Source organism: Microcebus murinus, unplaced genomic scaffold, assembly GCF_040939455.1.
Source record: "Microcebus murinus isolate Inina unplaced genomic scaffold, M.murinus_Inina_mat1.0 scaf065_hap2_Mmur4.0, whole genome shotgun sequence".
NCBI lineage: Eukaryota > Metazoa > Chordata > Mammalia > Primates > Cheirogaleidae > Microcebus > Microcebus murinus.
This window is the reverse complement of record NW_027439011.1, coordinates 5,926-26,849: the sequence shown is the minus strand read 5'-3', so window position 1 is coordinate 26,849 and position 20,924 is coordinate 5,926. Positions and strand designations below refer to the sequence as shown.

At 64.2% G+C, this 20,924-nt stretch overlaps 6 pseudogenes; all 6 read left to right on the top strand.

The window, feature by feature from the left end:
* Positions 1–2,774: 2,774 nt before the first annotated feature.
* On the top strand, positions 2,775–2,897 carry LOC142869238 (uncharacterized; annotated as a pseudogene).
* A 3,481-nt stretch (positions 2,898–6,378) lies between these two features.
* LOC142869237 (uncharacterized) lies at positions 6,379–6,501 on the top strand (annotated as a pseudogene).
* Positions 6,502–9,985: 3,484 nt separating this feature from the next.
* Positions 9,986–10,108, top strand: LOC142869255 (uncharacterized; annotated as a pseudogene).
* Positions 10,109–13,593: 3,485 nt separating this feature from the next.
* LOC142869254 (uncharacterized) lies at positions 13,594–13,716 on the top strand (annotated as a pseudogene).
* Positions 13,717–17,197: 3,481 nt separating this feature from the next.
* Positions 17,198–17,320, top strand: LOC142869253 (uncharacterized; annotated as a pseudogene).
* Positions 17,321–20,801: 3,481 nt separating this feature from the next.
* Positions 20,802–20,924, top strand: LOC142869247 (uncharacterized; annotated as a pseudogene).

Genomic DNA, 20,924 nt, shown 5'->3' with positions numbered 1-20,924 from the left:
ACCCACCCCATTCCTAATGGAGGTGTATGCCCCTCCCCTCCCCCCACCCGCCCGACACCCACCCGATGATGAAGGTGATTCCTCTCTGTCCACTTAGGTGTCCATCCGTTCGTACCCATTTGCTGGTGAGCGCGCTCACGGGGCGCTCGTGTGTCCATTCTTGGGATACTTGGCTTACTGGAACGGGTTCCAGCTCTGGCCAGGAGAACACGAGAGGCGCCCTCTCACCGCTGCTCCTCACAGCCCAATGGCACTCCGTGGTGTCCACGCGCCACATTTTATTAATGCACTCCTGGATGGATGGGCACTCGGGTCGCTTCCACATCTTTGCGATTGTGTGAATTGTGCCCTAACTGTCACCCTAACCCTTACCCAGCCCGTGTCCTCTGCCCCTGCCTGACGCACTCCTCCCCGGCCAGGCCCAGGCCCGTCACTGTCCCGGGCCCCCGCCTGACCGGCTCCTTCCCGCCCGGCCTGTCACCGTCCTCTGCCCCTGCCTGACATGCTCCTTCCCGCCCGTCCGGCCTCTCACCGTCCTCGGCCCCTGCCTGACCGGCTCCTCCGTCGCCTGGGCCTTCCAAGGGCTTGGTGTGGACGCTGCTTCCAGGAAGCCCTCCAGAAACCCGGCAGCAGGGTGGCCGCAGCAGTCTCCAGCAGCCGTCCCTAAGTCGCGTGCGGGGCCCCCGCTGTGCCGCGGGGACCCAGCCTGGTGTCTTCCCTGAGGCCCTGCGGCTGCCGCTCCCCGCAAGGGGAGAGTCGCGGAGGTGGGGACCGCCTCCTGATGGGGACGTACACGCAGCTCTCCACGTCGGATTCCGGGGCTCTCTGTCCTGCCCGAAGGCCCAGCTGGCCTGCGGGTCCTTAGAGTGGCAAAAACATCCGAAAGCTGAGATTGAGGGTCCGGTGGGTGTCTGCGCTTTTGTGCTGGGCACCCCAGGGAGGCCCGGGGGCTGGCTGGACAACGCGGTCTGCTGGGCGGGGGGGGGGGGGGGGGGGGTTAGAGGAGCAACTGATGCCCTTTGCACTTTGGGTAGCAAGAGTCTGAGGTGTCTCTGAGCCCTGTGCCATGTCGGGGGGGGGGGCGGGGGGGGAAGAGGAGGAGGAGGAGGAGGTGGGAAGGGCCGGGGCCTGCAGTCGTGTTCCCGGGGTGGCAGGGCAAGTGGCTTCTTCCACAGGCTGCTTGGCCTGGGCTCCCTGCACCTGGGCCTTTGGAGGACCGGCCCTGTGCTTGCCAACGCTTCCTGCAGGGACCCAGAGCTGGGAGGTTGCATCTCTCAGCCCTGGGTCGGGCAGAGCCCCAGCGGGCCATGCCCACAACCTCTCTCAGCACCGGTCCCCCAGAAGGCTCCTTGGGGACCAGGATTCTCTTGCGGTGACTCTTTAAGGTCTGGCCCCTGGATGGAGGGGCACCAGGAGTAGAGGAGCAGGAAGGGGAAGGGGGTGGCCATGCGAGGGGACACTTTGAGGCCAAGTCCCAGCTTCAGCCTGATCCTCCTGGGAACCCCGGGGTGTACGTCACACCTCCTGGTTGTCCCGCTCTGAGACAAGGAGCCGGGCTTCGCATTCCCACAGCAGCCAGTCGTGGGCTGAGGACACCTGGGGCGTTGGGAACTCCCTGGCTTCTCCTTGGTTTAACATCTGGAGCTGCTTGTGAATCGTGCCGCCACACACACCCGAGTGCAGGTGTCTTCCGCACAGACTGCGGGCCTCGCTCTTCTGAATGCCGCTAGCTGGCCACCCACCCACGGGTGAACCTGGTCAGGGTACTTTCTCTCAGGGGCAGACTCTTTTCCGGGCGGGCTACCGGTGTCTCTGTTTGCTCCTTTCTTTCTTCCATTTCGGGAAAGTCTTCCTTGCTGGGTGTGGAAATCTCCTATGCCTTCCCTCGCCTATTCTGTCAGCTTTCAAATTCTCTTTCAGTTGCCACCCTCACAGATGGATTAGGAAACTCTTTCCGGTGCACTCATTAGTGAAATGACCTCAAGGAAGCTGGAATCCAATATCTAATCGCCGATTTTTAGCGAGTCCACACGCCAGGGTGGTCGGGGTCCAATGCAGCCCCGGCCAGGCCCAGGCCCCTTGGACCGGGCCACAGGAGGACACAGAGGAGGGTCCCGGCCCCCACGGTCGCGGTGCCGGCAGTTCTCCAAGGGCTTGGGCGTTTTCCAGAGGTAGGAGATGGAGGGGACTGATTTCTTCAGCGCCCCACAAACCACGCCACCCCACCCCACCCCACCCCACCCATGGGACACATCCCCAGAGAGAGATGCCCCATACACTCGCTCCCCTCCCCCTTGCGCTGTGCCCCAGCCCTGGCCCGGGGGAATAGGCGGCAGCCCGCCCACAGGGCGGGGGGCACAGCTGAAAGGGGTTGTGGGGGAGGGCGGCCCCTGGCTGGGGTCAAAGGGCGAGCGCCCGGTGCCGGTGCGCGCGTGCGCAGTCAGCGGCGGCGACGCGCTGGGGGTGGGCAGCGGGTAGGTGAAGGAGGCCAGGCGAGGAGACGAGGGGGGCTGGGAGGGCTCCACCTTGGCGGGTCCAGCCGTGGAGGCGCATCTTGTGTGAGTGTGAGTGAGTGTGAGTGTGTGTGTGTGGAGAGAGAGACAGCCCCCCGCCCCGGCCGCCCGGCCCGGCCCGTCACCCCCGTCCCTCGGAGCCCGCCGGACCCGGCCGGCGAACTCAACAGGCCCGGCCGGGCGCGGGGCCTGGGGCGGGAGGAGGCGGCGGGGAAGCGCAGAGACGCTGGGATCTTGAGCGGGGCAGGGGCGCCCTCCGCCGTCTAGGGCCACACCACCCTGAACGCCCCCCGGTCTCCTCTGGTCTCGGAAGCTAAGCAGGGTCGGGCCTGGTTAGTACTTGGATGGGAGAAGACCGCCTGGGAATACCGGGTGCCGTAGGCTTCTTCTTCTTCTTTTTTTTTTTTTTTGCCTCTTGTTCTGTCCCCTTTCTGGGAGCGCGGCGGCGGCCCGGGGTGGGGGTCACCCCCACCCTCAGCGCCCGCCGTGGGGTGCCTGGCGCCCCAGCCCGCACCGTGGGGCCTCCTCTTGTCCCAAGCCGCGACACCGCCGCCACGCGGCAGCATGCGTGGCATCTGGACTGTCAGGTCTCAGACCAAAGGTCTGCTCTGTGGGAACCGACACGCTGGAGGAAACCTTGAGAGTCTGAGAGGGGAGGGAGTTCCAGAAGGAGGCCAGGATGTCATTTTGAGGGAGTATGGGACCAGAACTCGTCCCGTTGCTTTTGGGGTTCTATGGGCTCCACGTAGGAATCTTTGGTGGTGGCAGCTGATGTTGGGGGATCCGGAGTCACACCCAGACCTGCTCCACAGGCCTCCTTTTACTTTTCTCTTTGGAGTCGTTATTTTTAAAAAGTGTCTCTTACCTCTCTCATTGCATTTTCTTTTCTCTCTCTTTTCAAGCAGATGATGGGAGTACAAGTATTCAGGTGACATGTGTTGCCCGTGCCCCCCTCCCCCCTGTGTTCTTATTCATTTACCTCTCATGTTGTTCCAGCGTATTGTGGGGGCACCAATGTTAAGGTCGGGTACGTTGCCCTCTCCCAGCCTCCCCCCTCGGGTCAGAGCTTCAAGTGCGCCCATCCCCCAGTCGGTGCGCACCCACCCCATTCCTAATGGAGGTGTATGCCCCTCCCCTCCCCCCACCCGCCCGACACCCACCCGATGATGAAGGTGATTCCTCTCTGTCCACTTAGGTGTCCATCCGTTCGTACCCATTTGCTGGTGAGCGCGCTCACGGGGCGCTCGTGTGTCCATTCTTGGGATACTTGGCTTACTGGAACGGGTTCCAGCTCTGGCCAGGAGAACACGAGAGGCGCCCTCTCACCGCTGCTCCTCACAGCCCAATGGCACTCCGTGGTGTCCACGCGCCACATTTTATTAATGCACTCCTGGATGGATGGGCACTCGGGTCGCTTCCACATCTTTGCGATTGTGTGAATTGTGCCCTAACTGTCACCCTAACCCTTACCCAGCCCGTGTCCTCTGCCCCTGCCTGACGCACTCCTCCCCGGCCAGGCCCAGGCCCGTCACTGTCCCGGGCCCCCGCCTGACCGGCTCCTTCCCGCCCGGCCTGTCACCGTCCTCTGCCCCTGCCTGACATGCTCCTTCCCGCCCGTCCGGCCTCTCACCGTCCTCGGCCCCTGCCTGACCGGCTCCTCCGTCGCCTGGGCCTTCCAAGGGCTTGGTGTGGACGCTGCTTCCAGGAAGCCCTCCAGAAACCCGGCAGCAGGGTGGCCGCAGCAGTCTCCAGCAGCCGTCCCTAAGTCGCGTGCGGGGCCCCCGCTGTGCCGCGGGGACCCAGCCTGGTGTCTTCCCTGAGGCCCTGCGGCTGCCGCTCCCCGCAAGGGGAGAGTCGCGGAGGTGGGGACCGCCTCCTGATGGGGACGTACACGCAGCTCTCCACGTCGGATTCCGGGGCTCTCTGTCCTGCCCGAAGGCCCAGCTGGCCTGCGGGTCCTTAGAGTGGCAAAAACATCCGAAAGCTGAGATTGAGGGTCCGGTGGGTGTCTGCGCTTTTGTGCTGGGCACCCCAGGGAGGCCCGGGGGCTGGCTGGACAACGCGGTCTGCTGGGCGGGGGGGGGGGGTTAGAGGAGCGCAACTGATGCCCTTTGCACTTTGGGTAGCAAGAGTCTGAGGTGTCTCTGAGCCCTGTGCCATGTCGGGGGGGGGCGGGGGGGGGAAGAGGAGGAGGAGGAGGAGGTGGGAAGGGCCGGGGCCTGCAGTCGTGTTCCCGGGGTGGCAGGGCAAGTGGCTTCTTCCACAGGCTGCTTGGCCTGGGCTCCCTGCACCTGGGCCTTTGGAGGACCGGCCCTGTGCTTGCCAACGCTTCCTGCAGGGACCCAGAGCTGGGAGGTTGCATCTCTCAGCCCTGGGTCGGGCAGAGCCCCAGCGGGCCATGCCCACAACCTCTCTCAGCACCGGTCCCCCAGAAGGCTCCTTGGGGACCAGGATTCTCTTGCGGTGACTCTTTAAGGTCTGGCCCCTGGATGGAGGGGCACCAGGAGTAGAGGAGCAGGAAGGGGAAGGGGGTGGCCATGCGAGGGGACACTTTGAGGCCAAGTCCCAGCTTCAGCCTGATCCTCCTGGGAACCCCGGGGTGTACGTCACACCTCCTGGTTGTCCCGCTCTGAGACAAGGAGCCGGGCTTCGCATTCCCACAGCAGCCAGTCGTGGGCTGAGGACACCTGGGGCGTTGGGAACTCCCTGGCTTCTCCTTGGTTTAACATCTGGAGCTGCTTGTGAATCGTGCCGCCACACACACCCGAGTGCAGGTGTCTTCCGCACAGACTGCGGGCCTCGCTCTTCTGAATGCCGCTAGCTGGCCACCCACCCACGGGTGAACCTGGTCAGGGTACTTTCTCTCAGGGGCAGACTCTTTTCCGGGCGGGCTACCGGTGTCTCTGTTTGCTCCTTTCTTTCTTCCATTTCGGGAAAGTCTTCCTTGCTGGGTGTGGAAATCTCCTATGCCTTCCCTCGCCTATTCTGTCAGCTTTCAAATTCTCTTTCAGTTGCCACCCTCACAGATGGATTAGGAAACTCTTTCCGGTGCACTCATTAGTGAAATGACCTCAAGGAAGCTGGAATCCAATATCTAATCGCCGATTTTTAGCGAGTCCACACGCCAGGGTGGTCGGGGTCCAATGCAGCCCCGGCCAGGCCCAGGCCCCTTGGACCGGGCCACAGGAGGACACAGAGGAGGGTCCCGGCCCCCACGGTCGCGGTGCCGGCAGTTCTCCAAGGGCTTGGGCGTTTTCCAGAGGTAGGAGATGGAGGGGACTGATTTCTTCAGCGCCCCACAAACCACGCCACCCCACCCCACCCCACCCCACCCATGGGACACATCCCCAGAGAGAGATGCCCCATACACTCGCTCCCCTCCCCCTTGCGCTGTGCCCCAGCCCTGGCCCGGGGGAATAGGCGGCAGCCCGCCCACAGGGCGGGGGGCACAGCTGAAAGGGGTTGTGGGGGAGGGCGGCCCCTGGCTGGGGTCAAAGGGCGAGCGCCCGGTGCCGGTGCGCGCGTGCGCAGTCAGCGGCGGCGACGCGCTGGGGGTGGGCAGCGGGTAGGTGAAGGAGGCCAGGCGAGGAGACGAGGGGGGCTGGGAGGGCTCCACCTTGGCGGGTCCAGCCGTGGAGGCGCATCTTGTGTGAGTGTGAGTGAGTGTGAGTGTGTGTGTGTGGAGAGAGAGACAGCCCCCCGCCCCGGCCGCCCGGCCCGGCCCGTCACCCCCGTCCCTCGGAGCCCGCCGGACCCGGCCGGCGAACTCAACAGGCCCGGCCGGGCGCGGGGCCTGGGGCGGGAGGAGGCGGCGGGGAAGCGCAGAGACGCTGGGATCTTGAGCGGGGCAGGGGCGCCCTCCGCCGTCTAGGGCCACACCACCCTGAACGCCCCCCGGTCTCCTCTGGTCTCGGAAGCTAAGCAGGGTCGGGCCTGGTTAGTACTTGGATGGGAGAAGACCGCCTGGGAATACCGGGTGCCGTAGGCTTCTTCTTCTTCTTTTTTTTTTTTTTTGCCTCTTGTTCTGTCCCCTTTCTGGGAGCGCGGCGGCGGCCCGGGGTGGGGGTCACCCCCACCCTCAGCGCCCGCCGTGGGGTGCCTGGCGCCCCAGCCCGCACCGTGGGGCCTCCTCTTGTCCCAAGCCGCGACACCGCCGCCACGCGGCAGCATGCGTGGCATCTGGACTGTCAGGTCTCAGACCAAAGGTCTGCTCTGTGGGAACCGACACGCTGGAGGAAACCTTGAGAGTCTGAGAGGGGAGGGAGTTCCAGAAGGAGGCCAGGATGTCATTTTGAGGGAGTATGGGACCAGAACTCGTCCCGTTGCTTTTGGGGTTCTATGGGCTCCACGTAGGAATCTTTGGTGGTGGCAGCTGATGTTGGGGGATCCGGAGTCACACCCAGACCTGCTCCACAGGCCTCCTTTTACTTTTCTCTTTGGAGTCGTTATTTTTAAAAAGTGTCTCTTACCTCTCTCATTGCATTTTCTTTTCTCTCTCTTTTCAAGCAGATGATGGGAGTACAAGTATTCAGGTGACATGTGTTGCCCGTGCCCCCCTCCCCCCTGTGTTCTTATTCATTTACCTCTCATGTTGTTCCAGCGTATTGTGGGGGCACCAATGTTAAGGTCGGGTACGTTGCCCTCTCCCAGCCTCCCCCCTCGGGTCAGAGCTTCAAGTGCGCCCATCCCCCAGTCGGTGCGCACCCACCCCATTCCTAATGGAGGTGTATGCCCCTCCCCTCCCCCCACCCGCCCGACACCCACCCGATGATGAAGGTGATTCCTCTCTGTCCACTTAGGTGTCCATCCGTTCGTACCCATTTGCTGGTGAGCGCGCTCACGGGGCGCTCGTGTGTCCATTCTTGGGATACTTGGCTTACTGGAACGGGTTCCAGCTCTGGCCAGGAGAACACGAGAGGCGCCCTCTCACCGCTGCTCCTCACAGCCCAATGGCACTCCGTGGTGTCCACGCGCCACATTTTATTAATGCACTCCTGGATGGATGGGCACTCGGGTCGCTTCCACATCTTTGCGATTGTGTGAATTGTGCCCTAACTGTCACCCTAACCCTTACCCAGCCCGTGTCCTCTGCCCCTGCCTGACGCACTCCTCCCCGGCCAGGCCCAGGCCCGTCACTGTCCCGGGCCCCCGCCTGACCGGCTCCTTCCCGCCCGGCCTGTCACCGTCCTCTGCCCCTGCCTGACATGCTCCTTCCCGCCCGTCCGGCCTCTCACCGTCCTCGGCCCCTGCCTGACCGGCTCCTCCGTCGCCTGGGCCTTCCAAGGGCTTGGTGTGGACGCTGCTTCCAGGAAGCCCTCCAGAAACCCGGCAGCAGGGTGGCCGCAGCAGTCTCCAGCAGCCGTCCCTAAGTCGCGTGCGGGGCCCCCGCTGTGCCGCGGGGACCCAGCCTGGTGTCTTCCCTGAGGCCCTGCGGCTGCCGCTCCCCGCAAGGGGAGAGTCGCGGAGGTGGGGACCGCCTCCTGATGGGGACGTACACGCAGCTCTCCACGTCGGATTCCGGGGCTCTCTGTCCTGCCCGAAGGCCCAGCTGGCCTGCGGGTCCTTAGAGTGGCAAAAACATCCGAAAGCTGAGATTGAGGGTCCGGTGGGTGTCTGCGCTTTTGTGCTGGGCACCCCAGGGAGGCCCGGGGGCTGGCTGGACAACGCGGTCTGCTGGGCGGGGGGGGGGGGGGGGGTTAGAGGAGCAACTGATGCCCTTTGCACTTTGGGTAGCAAGAGTCTGAGGTGTCTCTGAGCCCTGTGCCATGTCGGGGGGGGGGCGGGGGGGGAAGAGGAGGAGGAGGAGGAGGTGGGAAGGGCCGGGGCCTGCAGTCGTGTTCCCGGGGTGGCAGGGCAAGTGGCTTCTTCCACAGGCTGCTTGGCCTGGGCTCCCTGCACCTGGGCCTTTGGAGGACCGGCCCTGTGCTTGCCAACGCTTCCTGCAGGGACCCAGAGCTGGGAGGTTGCATCTCTCAGCCCTGGGTCGGGCAGAGCCCCAGCGGGCCATGCCCACAACCTCTCTCAGCACCGGTCCCCCAGAAGGCTCCTTGGGGACCAGGATTCTCTTGCGGTGACTCTTTAAGGTCTGGCCCCTGGATGGAGGGGCACCAGGAGTAGAGGAGCAGGAAGGGGAAGGGGGTGGCCATGCGAGGGGACACTTTGAGGCCAAGTCCCAGCTTCAGCCTGATCCTCCTGGGAACCCCGGGGTGTACGTCACACCTCCTGGTTGTCCCGCTCTGAGACAAGGAGCCGGGCTTCGCATTCCCACAGCAGCCAGTCGTGGGCTGAGGACACCTGGGGCGTTGGGAACTCCCTGGCTTCTCCTTGGTTTAACATCTGGAGCTGCTTGTGAATCGTGCCGCCACACACACCCGAGTGCAGGTGTCTTCCGCACAGACTGCGGGCCTCGCTCTTCTGAATGCCGCTAGCTGGCCACCCACCCACGGGTGAACCTGGTCAGGGTACTTTCTCTCAGGGGCAGACTCTTTTCCGGGCGGGCTACCGGTGTCTCTGTTTGCTCCTTTCTTTCTTCCATTTCGGGAAAGTCTTCCTTGCTGGGTGTGGAAATCTCCTATGCCTTCCCTCGCCTATTCTGTCAGCTTTCAAATTCTCTTTCAGTTGCCACCCTCACAGATGGATTAGGAAACTCTTTCCGGTGCACTCATTAGTGAAATGACCTCAAGGAAGCTGGAATCCAATATCTAATCGCCGATTTTTAGCGAGTCCACACGCCAGGGTGGTCGGGGTCCAATGCAGCCCCGGCCAGGCCCAGGCCCCTTGGACCGGGCCACAGGAGGACACAGAGGAGGGTCCCGGCCCCCACGGTCGCGGTGCCGGCAGTTCTCCAAGGGCTTGGGCGTTTTCCAGAGGTAGGAGATGGAGGGGACTGATTTCTTCAGCGCCCCACAAACCACGCCACCCCACCCCACCCCACCCCACCCATGGGACACATCCCCAGAGAGAGATGCCCCATACACTCGCTCCCCTCCCCCTTGCGCTGTGCCCCAGCCCTGGCCCGGGGGAATAGGCGGCAGCCCGCCCACAGGGCGGGGGGCACAGCTGAAAGGGGTTGTGGGGGAGGGCGGCCCCTGGCTGGGGTCAAAGGGCGAGCGCCCGGTGCCGGTGCGCGCGTGCGCAGTCAGCGGCGGCGACGCGCTGGGGGTGGGCAGCGGGTAGGTGAAGGAGGCCAGGCGAGGAGACGAGGGGGGCTGGGAGGGCTCCACCTTGGCGGGTCCAGCCGTGGAGGCGCATCTTGTGTGAGTGTGAGTGAGTGTGAGTGTGTGTGTGTGGAGAGAGAGACAGCCCCCCGCCCCGGCCGCCCGGCCCGGCCCGTCACCCCCGTCCCTCGGAGCCCGCCGGACCCGGCCGGCGAACTCAACAGGCCCGGCCGGGCGCGGGGCCTGGGGCGGGAGGAGGCGGCGGGGAAGCGCAGAGACGCTGGGATCTTGAGCGGGGCAGGGGCGCCCTCCGCCGTCTAGGGCCACACCACCCTGAACGCCCCCCGGTCTCCTCTGGTCTCGGAAGCTAAGCAGGGTCGGGCCTGGTTAGTACTTGGATGGGAGAAGACCGCCTGGGAATACCGGGTGCCGTAGGCTTCTTCTTCTTCTTTTTTTTTTTTTTTTGCCTCTTGTTCTGTCCCCTTTCTGGGAGCGCGGCGGCGGCCCGGGGTGGGGGTCACCCCCACCCTCAGCGCCCGCCGTGGGGTGCCTGGCGCCCCAGCCCGCACCGTGGGGCCTCCTCTTGTCCCAAGCCGCGACACCGCCGCCACGCGGCAGCATGCGTGGCATCTGGACTGTCAGGTCTCAGACCAAAGGTCTGCTCTGTGGGAACCGACACGCTGGAGGAAACCTTGAGAGTCTGAGAGGGGAGGGAGTTCCAGAAGGAGGCCAGGATGTCATTTTGAGGGAGTATGGGACCAGAACTCGTCCCGTTGCTTTTGGGGTTCTATGGGCTCCACGTAGGAATCTTTGGTGGTGGCAGCTGATGTTGGGGGATCCGGAGTCACACCCAGACCTGCTCCACAGGCCTCCTTTTACTTTTCTCTTTGGAGTCGTTATTTTTAAAAAGTGTCTCTTACCTCTCTCATTGCATTTTCTTTTCTCTCTCTTTTCAAGCAGATGATGGGAGTACAAGTATTCAGGTGACATGTGTTGCCCGTGCCCCCCTCCCCCCTGTGTTCTTATTCATTTACCTCTCATGTTGTTCCAGCGTATTGTGGGGGCACCAATGTTAAGGTCGGGTACGTTGCCCTCTCCCAGCCTCCCCCCTCGGGTCAGAGCTTCAAGTGCGCCCATCCCCCAGTCGGTGCGCACCCACCCCATTCCTAATGGAGGTGTATGCCCCTCCCCTCCCCCCACCCGCCCGACACCCACCCGATGATGAAGGTGATTCCTCTCTGTCCACTTAGGTGTCCATCCGTTCGTACCCATTTGCTGGTGAGCGCGCTCACGGGGCGCTCGTGTGTCCATTCTTGGGATACTTGGCTTACTGGAACGGGTTCCAGCTCTGGCCAGGAGAACACGAGAGGCGCCCTCTCACCGCTGCTCCTCACAGCCCAATGGCACTCCGTGGTGTCCACGCGCCACATTTTATTAATGCACTCCTGGATGGATGGGCACTCGGGTCGCTTCCACATCTTTGCGATTGTGTGAATTGTGCCCTAACTGTCACCCTAACCCTTACCCAGCCCGTGTCCTCTGCCCCTGCCTGACGCACTCCTCCCCGGCCAGGCCCAGGCCCGTCACTGTCCCGGGCCCCCGCCTGACCGGCTCCTTCCCGCCCGGCCTGTCACCGTCCTCTGCCCCTGCCTGACATGCTCCTTCCCGCCCGTCCGGCCTCTCACCGTCCTCGGCCCCTGCCTGACCGGCTCCTCCGTCGCCTGGGCCTTCCAAGGGCTTGGTGTGGACGCTGCTTCCAGGAAGCCCTCCAGAAACCCGGCAGCAGGGTGGCCGCAGCAGTCTCCAGCAGCCGTCCCTAAGTCGCGTGCGGGGCCCCCGCTGTGCCGCGGGGACCCAGCCTGGTGTCTTCCCTGAGGCCCTGCGGCTGCCGCTCCCCGCAAGGGGAGAGTCGCGGAGGTGGGGACCGCCTCCTGATGGGGACGTACACGCAGCTCTCCACGTCGGATTCCGGGGCTCTCTGTCCTGCCCGAAGGCCCAGCTGGCCTGCGGGTCCTTAGAGTGGCAAAAACATCCGAAAGCTGAGATTGAGGGTCCGGTGGGTGTCTGCGCTTTTGTGCTGGGCACCCCAGGGAGGCCCGGGGGCTGGCTGGACAACGCGGTCTGCTGGGCGGGGGGGGGGGGGGGTTAGAGGAGCAACTGATGCCCTTTGCACTTTGGGTAGCAAGAGTCTGAGGTGTCTCTGAGCCCTGTGCCATGTCGGGGGGGGGGGGCGGGGGGGGAAGAGGAGGAGGAGGAGGAGGTGGGAAGGGCCGGGGCCTGCAGTCGTGTTCCCGGGGTGGCAGGGCAAGTGGCTTCTTCCACAGGCTGCTTGGCCTGGGCTCCCTGCACCTGGGCCTTTGGAGGACCGGCCCTGTGCTTGCCAACGCTTCCTGCAGGGACCCAGAGCTGGGAGGTTGCATCTCTCAGCCCTGGGTCGGGCAGAGCCCCAGCGGGCCATGCCCACAACCTCTCTCAGCACCGGTCCCCCAGAAGGCTCCTTGGGGACCAGGATTCTCTTGCGGTGACTCTTTAAGGTCTGGCCCCTGGATGGAGGGGCACCAGGAGTAGAGGAGCAGGAAGGGGAAGGGGGTGGCCATGCGAGGGGACACTTTGAGGCCAAGTCCCAGCTTCAGCCTGATCCTCCTGGGAACCCCGGGGTGTACGTCACACCTCCTGGTTGTCCCGCTCTGAGACAAGGAGCCGGGCTTCGCATTCCCACAGCAGCCAGTCGTGGGCTGAGGACACCTGGGGCGTTGGGAACTCCCTGGCTTCTCCTTGGTTTAACATCTGGAGCTGCTTGTGAATCGTGCCGCCACACACACCCGAGTGCAGGTGTCTTCCGCACAGACTGCGGGCCTCGCTCTTCTGAATGCCGCTAGCTGGCCACCCACCCACGGGAGAACCTGGTCAGGGTACTTTCTCTCAGGGGCAGACTCTTTTCCGGGCGGGCTACCGGTGTCTCTGTTTGCTCCTTTCTTTCTTCCATTTCGGGAAAGTCTTCCTTGCTGGGTGTGGAAATCTCCTATGCCTTCCCTCGCCTATTCTGTCAGCTTTCAAATTCTCTTTCAGTTGCCACCCTCACAGATGGATTAGGAAACTCTTTCCGGTGCACTCATTAGTGAAATGACCTCAAGGAAGCTGGAATCCAATATCTAATCGCCGATTTTTAGCGAGTCCACACGCCAGGGTGGTCGGGGTCCAATGCAGCCCCGGCCAGGCCCAGGCCCCTTGGACCGGGCCACAGGAGGACACAGAGGAGGGTCCCGGCCCCCACGGTCGCGGTGCCGGCAGTTCTCCAAGGGCTTGGGCGTTTTCCAGAGGTAGGAGATGGAGGGGACTGATTTCTTCAGCGCCCCACAAACCACGCCACCCCACCCCACCCCACCCCACCCATGGGACACATCCCCAGAGAGAGATGCCCCATACACTCGCTCCCCTCCCCCTTGCGCTGTGCCCCAGCCCTGGCCCGGGGGAATAGGCGGCAGCCCGCCCACAGGGCGGGGGGCACAGCTGAAAGGGGTTGTGGGGGAGGGCGGCCCCTGGCTGGGGTCAAAGGGCGAGCGCCCGGTGCCGGTGCGCGCGTGCGCAGTCAGCGGCGGCGACGCGCTGGGGGTGGGCAGCGGGTAGGTGAAGGAGGCCAGGCGAGGAGACGAGGGGGGCTGGGAGGGCTCCACCTTGGCGGGTCCAGCCGTGGAGGCGCATCTTGTGTGAGTGTGAGTGAGTGTGAGTGTGTGTGTGTGGAGAGAGAGACAGCCCCCCGCCCCGGCCGCCCGGCCCGGCCCGTCACCCCCGTCCCTCGGAGCCCGCCGGACCCGGCCGGCGAACTCAACAGGCCCGGCCGGGCGCGGGGCCTGGGGCGGGAGGAGGCGGCGGGGAAGCGCAGAGACGCTGGGATCTTGAGCGGGGCAGGGGCGCCCTCCGCCGTCTAGGGCCACACCACCCTGAACGCCCCCCGGTCTCCTCTGGTCTCGGAAGCTAAGCAGGGTCGGGCCTGGTTAGTACTTGGATGGGAGAAGACCGCCTGGGAATACCGGGTGCCGTAGGCTTCTTCTTCTTCTTTTTTTTTTTTTTTTGCCTCTTGTTCTGTCCCCTTTCTGGGAGCGCGGCGGCGGCCCGGGGTGGGGGTCACCCCCACCCTCAGCGCCCGCCGTGGGGTGCCTGGCGCCCCAGCCCGCACCGTGGGGCCTCCTCTTGTCCCAAGCCGCGACACCGCCGCCACGCGGCAGCATGCGTGGCATCTGGACTGTCAGGTCTCAGACCAAAGGTCTGCTCTGTGGGAACCGACACGCTGGAGGAAACCTTGAGAGTCTGAGAGGGGAGGGAGTTCCAGAAGGAGGCCAGGATGTCATTTTGAGGGAGTATGGGACCAGAACTCGTCCCGTTGCTTTTGGGGTTCTATGGGCTCCACGTAGGAATCTTTGGTGGTGGCAGCTGATGTTGGGGGATCCGGAGTCACACCCAGACCTGCTCCACAGGCCTCCTTTTACTTTTCTCTTTGGAGTCGTTATTTTTAAAAAGTGTCTCTTACCTCTCTCATTGCATTTTCTTTTCTCTCTCTTTTCAAGCAGATGATGGGAGTACAAGTATTCAGGTGACATGTGTTGCCCGTGCCCCCCTCCCCCCTGTGTTCTTATTCATTTACCTCTCATGTTGTTCCAGCGTATTGTGGGGGCACCAATGTTAAGGTCGGGTACGTTGCCCTCTCCCAGCCTCCCCCCTCGGGTCAGAGCTTCAAGTGCGCCCATCCCCCAGTCGGTGCGCACCCACCCCATTCCTAATGGAGGTGTATGCCCCTCCCCTCCCCCCACCCGCCCGACACCCACCCGATGATGAAGGTGATTCCTCTCTGTCCACTTAGGTGTCCATCCGTTCGTACCCATTTGCTGGTGAGCGCGCTCACGGGGCGCTCGTGTGTCCATTCTTGGGATACTTGGCTTACTGGAACGGGTTCCAGCTCTGGCCAGGAGAACACGAGAGGCGCCCTCTCACCGCTGCTCCTCACAGCCCAATGGCACTCCGTGGTGTCCACGCGCCACATTTTATTAATGCACTCCTGGATGGATGGGCACTCGGGTCGCTTCCACATCTTTGCGATTGTGTGAATTGTGCCCTAACTGTCACCCTAACCCTTACCCAGCCCGTGTCCTCTGCCCCTGCCTGACGCACTCCTCCCCGGCCAGGCCCAGGCCCGTCACTGTCCCGGGCCCCCGCCTGACCGGCTCCTTCCCGCCCGGCCTGTCACCGTCCTCTGCCCCTGCCTGACATGCTCCTTCCCGCCCGTCCGGCCTCTCACCGTCCTCGGCCCCTGCCTGACCGGCTCCTCCGTCGCCTGGGCCTTCCAAGGGCTTGGTGTGGACGCTGCTTCCAGGAAGCCCTCCAGAAACCCGGCAGCAGGGTGGCCGCAGCAGTCTCCAGCAGCCGTCCCTAAGTCGCGTGCGGGGCCCCCGCTGTGCCGCGGGGACCCAGCCTGGTGTCTTCCCTGAGGCCCTGCGGCTGCCGCTCCCCGCAAGGGGAGAGTCGCGGAGGTGGGGACCGCCTCCTGATGGGGACGTACACGCAGCTCTCCACGTCGGATTCCGGGGCTCTCTGTCCTGCCCGAAGGCCCAGCTGGCCTGCGGGTCCTTAGAGTGGCAAAAACATCCGAAAGCTGAGATTGAGGGTCCGGTGGGTGTCTGCGCTTTTGTGCTGGGCACCCCAGGGAGGCCCGGGGGCTGGCTGGACAACGCGGTCTGCTGGGCGGGGGGGGGGGGTTAGAGGAGCAACTGATGCCCTTTGCACTTTGGGTAGCAAGAGTCTGAGGTGTCTCTGAGCCCTGTGCCATGTCGGGGGGGGGGGCGGGGGGGGAAGAGGAGGAGGAGGAGGAGGTGGGAAGGGCCGGGGCCTGCAGTCGTGTTCCCGGGGTGGCAGGGCAAGTGGCTTCTTCCACAGGCTGCTTGGCCTGGGCTCCCTGCACCTGGGCCTTTGGAGGACCGGCCCTGTGCTTGCCAACGCTTCCTGCAGGGACCCAGAGCTGGGAGGTTGCATCTCTCAGCCCTGGGTCGGGCAGAGCCCCAGCGGGCCATGCCCACAACCTCTCTCAGCACCGGTCCCCCAGAAGGCTCCTTGGGGACCAGGATTCTCTTGCGGTGACTCTTTAAGGTCTGGCCCCTGGATGGAGGGGCACCAGGAGTAGAGGAGCAGGAAGGGGAAGGGGGTGGCCATGCGAGGGGACACTTTGAGGCCAAGTCCCAGCTTCAGCCTGATCCTCCTGGGAACCCCGGGGTGTACGTCACACCTCCTGGTTGTCCCGCTCTGAGACAAGGAGCCGGGCTTCGCATTCCCACAGCAGCCAGTCGTGGGCTGAGGACACCTGGGGCGTTGGGAACTCCCTGGCTTCTCCTTGGTTTAACATCTGGAGCTGCTTGTGAATCGTGCCGCCACACACACCCGAGTGCAGGTGTCTTCCGCACAGACTGCGGGCCTCGCTCTTCTGAATGCCGCTAGCTGGCCACCCACCCACGGGAGAACCTGGTCAGGGTACTTTCTCTCAGGGGCAGACTCTTTTCCGGGCGGGCTACCGGTGTCTCTGTTTGCTCCTTTCTTTCTTCCATTTCGGGAAAGTCTTCCTTGCTGGGTGTGGAAATCTCCTATGCCTTCCCTCGCCTATTCTGTCAGCTTTCAAATTCTCTTTCAGTTGCCACCCTCACAGATGGATTAGGAAACTCTTTCCGGTGCACTCATTAGTGAAATGACCTCAAGGAAGCTGGAATCCAATATCTAATCGCCGATTTTTAGCGAGTCCACACGCCAGGGTGGTCGGGGTCCAATGCAGCCCCGGCCAGGCCCAGGCCCCTTGGACCGGGCCACAGGAGGACACAGAGGAGGGTCCCGGCCCCCACGGTCGCGGTGCCGGCAGTTCTCCAAGGGCTTGGGCGTTTTCCAGAGGTAGGAGATGGAGGGGACTGATTTCTTCAGCGCCCCACAAACCACGCCACCCCACCCCACCCCACCCCACCCATGGGACACATCCCCAGAGAGAGATGCCCCATACACTCGCTCCCCTCCCCCTTGCGCTGTGCCCCAGCCCTGGCCCGGGGGAATAGGCGGCAGCCCGCCCACAGGGCGGGGGGCACAGCTGAAAGGGGTTGTGGGGGAGGGCGGCCCCTGGCTGGGGTCAAAGGGCGAGCGCCCGGTGCCGGTGCGCGCGTGCGCAGTCAGCGGCGGCGACGCGCTGGGGGTGGGCAGCGGGTAGGTGAAGGAGGCCAGGCGAGGAGACGAGGGGGGCTGGGAGGGCTCCACCTTGGCGGGTCCAGCCGTGGAGGCGCATCTTGTGTGAGTGTGAGTGAGTGTGAGTGTGTGTGTGTGGAGAGAGAGACAGCCCCCCGCCCCGGCCGCCCGGCCCGGCCCGTCACCCCCGTCCCTCGGAGCCCGCCGGACCCGGCCGGCGAACTCAACAGGCCCGGCCGGGCGCGGGGCCTGGGGCGGGAGGAGGCGGCGGGGAAGCGCAGAGACGCTGGGATCTTGAGCGGGGCAGGGGCGCCCTCCGCCGTCTAGGGCCACACCACCCTGAACGCCCCCCGGTCTCCTCTGGTCTCGGAAGCTAAGCAGGGTCGGGCCTGGTTAGTACTTGGATGGGAGAAGACCGCCTGGGAATACCGGGTGCCGTAGGCTTCTTCTTCTTCTTTTTTTTTTTTTTTTGCCTCTTGTTCTGTCCCCTTTCTGGGAGCGCGGCGGCGGCCCGGGGTGGGGGTCACCCCCACCCTCAGCGCCCGCCGTGGGGTGCCTGGCGCCCCAGCCCGCACCGTGGGGCCTCCTCTTGTCCCAAGCCGCGACACCGCCGCCACGCGGCAGCATGCGTGGCATCTGGACTGTCAGGTCTCAGACCAAAGGTCTGCTCTGTGGGAACCGACACGCTGGAGGAAACCTTGAGAGTCTGAGAGGGGAGGGAGTTCCAGAAGGAGGCCAGGATGTCATTTTGAGGGAGTATGGGACCAGAACTCGTCCCGTTGCTTTTGGGGTTCTATGGGCTCCACGTAGGAATCTTTGGTGGTGGCAGCTGATGTTGGGGGATCCGGAGTCACACCCAGACCTGCTCCACAGGCCTCCTTTTACTTTTCTCTTTGGAGTCGTTATTTTTAAAAAGTGTCTCTTACCTCTCTCATTGCATTTTCTTTTCTCTCTCTTTTCAAGCAGATGATGGGAGTACAAGTATTCAGGTGACATGTGTTGCCCGTGCCCCCCTCCCCCCTGTGTTCTTATTCATTTACCTCTCATGTTGTTCCAGCGTATTGTGGGGGCACCAATGTTAAGGTCGGGTACGTTGCCCTCTCCCAGCCTCCCCCCTCGGGTCAGAGCTTCAAGTGCGCCCATCCCCCAGTCGGTGCGCACCCACCCCATTCCTAATGGAGGTGTATGCCCCTCCCCTCCCCCCACCCGCCCGACACCCACCCGATGATGAAGGTGATTCCTCTCTGTCCACTTAGGTGTCCATCCGTTCGTACCCATTTGCTGGTGAGCGCGCTCACGGGGCGCTCGTGTGTCCATTCTTGGGATACTTGGCTTACTGGAACGGGTTCCAGCTCTGGCCAGGAGAACACGAGAGGCGCCCTCTCACCGCTGCTCCTCACAGCCCAATGGCACTCCGTGGTGTCCACGCGCCACATTTTATTAATGCACTCCTGGATGGATGGGCACTCGGGTCGCTTCCACATCTTTGCGATTGTGTGAATTGTGCCCTAACTGTCACCCTAACCCTTACCCAGCCCGTGTCCTCTGCCCCTGCCTGACGCACTCCTCCCCGGCCAGGCCCAGGCCCGTCACTGTCCCGGGCCCCCGCCTGACCGGCTCCTTCCCGCCCGGCCTGTCACCGTCCTCTGCCCCTGCCTGACATGCTCCTTCCCGCCCGTCCGGCCTCTCACCGTCCTCGGCCCCTGCCTGACCGGCTCCTCCGTCGCCTGGGCCTTCCAAGGGCTTGGTGTGGACGCTGCTTCCAGGAAGCCCTCCAGAAACCCGGCAGCAGGGTGGCCGCAGCAGTCTCCAGCAGCCGTCCCTAAGTCGCGTGCGGGGCCCCCGCTGTGCCGCGGGGACCCAGCCTGGTGTCTTCCCTGAGGCCCTGCGGCTGCCGCTCCCCGCAAGGGGAGAGTCGCGGAGGTGGGGACCGCCTCCTGATGGGGACGTACACGCAGCTCTCCACGTCGGATTCCGGGGCTCTCTGTCCTGCCCGAAGGCCCAGCTGGCCTGCGGGTCCTTAGAGTGGCAAAAACATCCGAAAGCTGAGATTGAGGGTCCGGTGGGTGTCTGCGCTTTTGTGCTGGGCACCCCAGGGAGGCCCGGGGGCTGGCTGGACAACGCGGTCTGCTGGGCGGGGGGGGGGGGTTAGAGGAGCAACTGATGCCCTTTGCACTTTGGGTAGCAAGAGTCTGAGGTGTCTCTGAGCCCTGTGCCATGTCGGGGGGGGGGGCGGGGGGGGAAGAGGAGGAGGAGGAGGAGGTGGGAAGGGCCGGGGCCTGCAGTCGTGTTCCCGGGGTGGCAGGGCAAGTGGCTTCTTCCACAGGCTGCTTGGCCTGGGCTCCCTGCACCTGGGCCTTTGGAGGACCGGCCCTGTGCTTGCCAACGCTTCCTGCAGGGACCCAGAGCTGGGAGGTTGCATCTCTCAGCCCTGGGTCGGGCAGAGCCCCAGCGGGCCATGCCCACAACCTCTCTCAGCACCGGTCCCCCAGAAGGCTCCTTGGGGACCAGGATTCTCTTGCGGTGACTCTTTAAGGTCTGGCCCCTGGATGGAGGGGCACCAGGAGTAGAGGAGCAGGAAGGGGAAGGGGGTGGCCATGCGAGGGGACACTTTGAGGCCAAGTCCCAGCTTCAGCCTGATCCTCCTGGGAACCCCGGGGTGTACGTCACACCTCCTGGTTGTCCCGCTCTGAGACAAGGAGCCGGGCTTCGCATTCCCACAGCAGCCAGTCGTGGGCTGAGGACACCTGGGGCGTTGGGAACTCCCTGGCTTCTCCTTGGTTTAACATCTGGAGCTGCTTGTGAATCGTGCCGCCACACACACCCGAGTGCAGGTGTCTTCCGCACAGACTGCGGGCCTCGCTCTTCTGAATGCCGCTAGCTGGCCACCCACCCACGGGAGAACCTGGTCAGGGTACTTTCTCTCAGGGGCAGACTCTTTTCCGGGCGGGCTACCGGTGTCTCTGTTTGCTCCTTTCTTTCTTCCATTTCGGGAAAGTCTTCCTTGCTGGGTGTGGAAATCTCCTATGCCTTCCCTCGCCTATTCTGTCAGCTTTCAAATTCTCTTTCAGTTGCCACCCTCACAGATGGATTAGGAAACTCTTTCCGGTGCACTCATTAGTGAAATGACCTCAAGGAAGCTGGAATCCAATATCTAATCGCCGATTTTTAGCGAGTCCACACGCCAGGGTGGTCGGGGTCCAATGCAGCCCCGGCCAGGCCCAGGCCCCTTGGACCGGGCCACAGGAGGACACAGAGGAGGGTCCCGGCCCCCACGGTCGCGGTGCCGGCAGTTCTCCAAGGGCTTGGGCGTTTTCCAGAGGTAGGAGATGGAGGGGACTGATTTCTTCAGCGCCCCACAAACCACGCCACCCCACCCCACCCCACCCCACCCATGGGACACATCCCCAGAGAGAGATGCCCCATACACTCGCTCCCCTCCCCCTTGCGCTGTGCCCCAGCCCTGGCCCGGGGGAATAGGCGGCAGCCCGCCCACAGGGCGGGGGGCACAGCTGAAAGGGGTTGTGGGGGAGGGCGGCCCCTGGCTGGGGTCAAAGGGCGAGCGCCCGGTGCCGGTGCGCGCGTGCGCAGTCAGCGGCGGCGACGCGCTGGGGGTGGGCAGCGGGTAGGTGAAGGAGGCCAGGCGAGGAGACGAGGGGGGCTGGGAGGGCTCCACCTTGGCGGGTCCAGCCGTGGAGGCGCATCTTGTGTGAGTGTGAGTGAGTGTGAGTGTGTGTGTGTGGAGAGAGAGACAGCCCCCCGCCCCGGCCGCCCGGCCCGGCCCGTCACCCCCGTCCCTCGGAGCCCGCCGGACCCGGCCGGCGAACTCAACAGGCCCGGCCGGGCGCGGGGCCTGGGGCGGGAGGAGGCGGCGGGGAAGCGCAGAGACGCTGGGATCTTGAGCGGGGCAGGGGCGCCCTCCGCCGTCTAGGGCCACACCACCCTGAACGCCCCCCGGTCTCCTCTGGTCTCGGAAGCTAAGCAGGGTCGGGCCTGGTTAGTACTTGGATGGGAGAAGACCGCCTGGGAATACCGGGTGCCGTAGGCT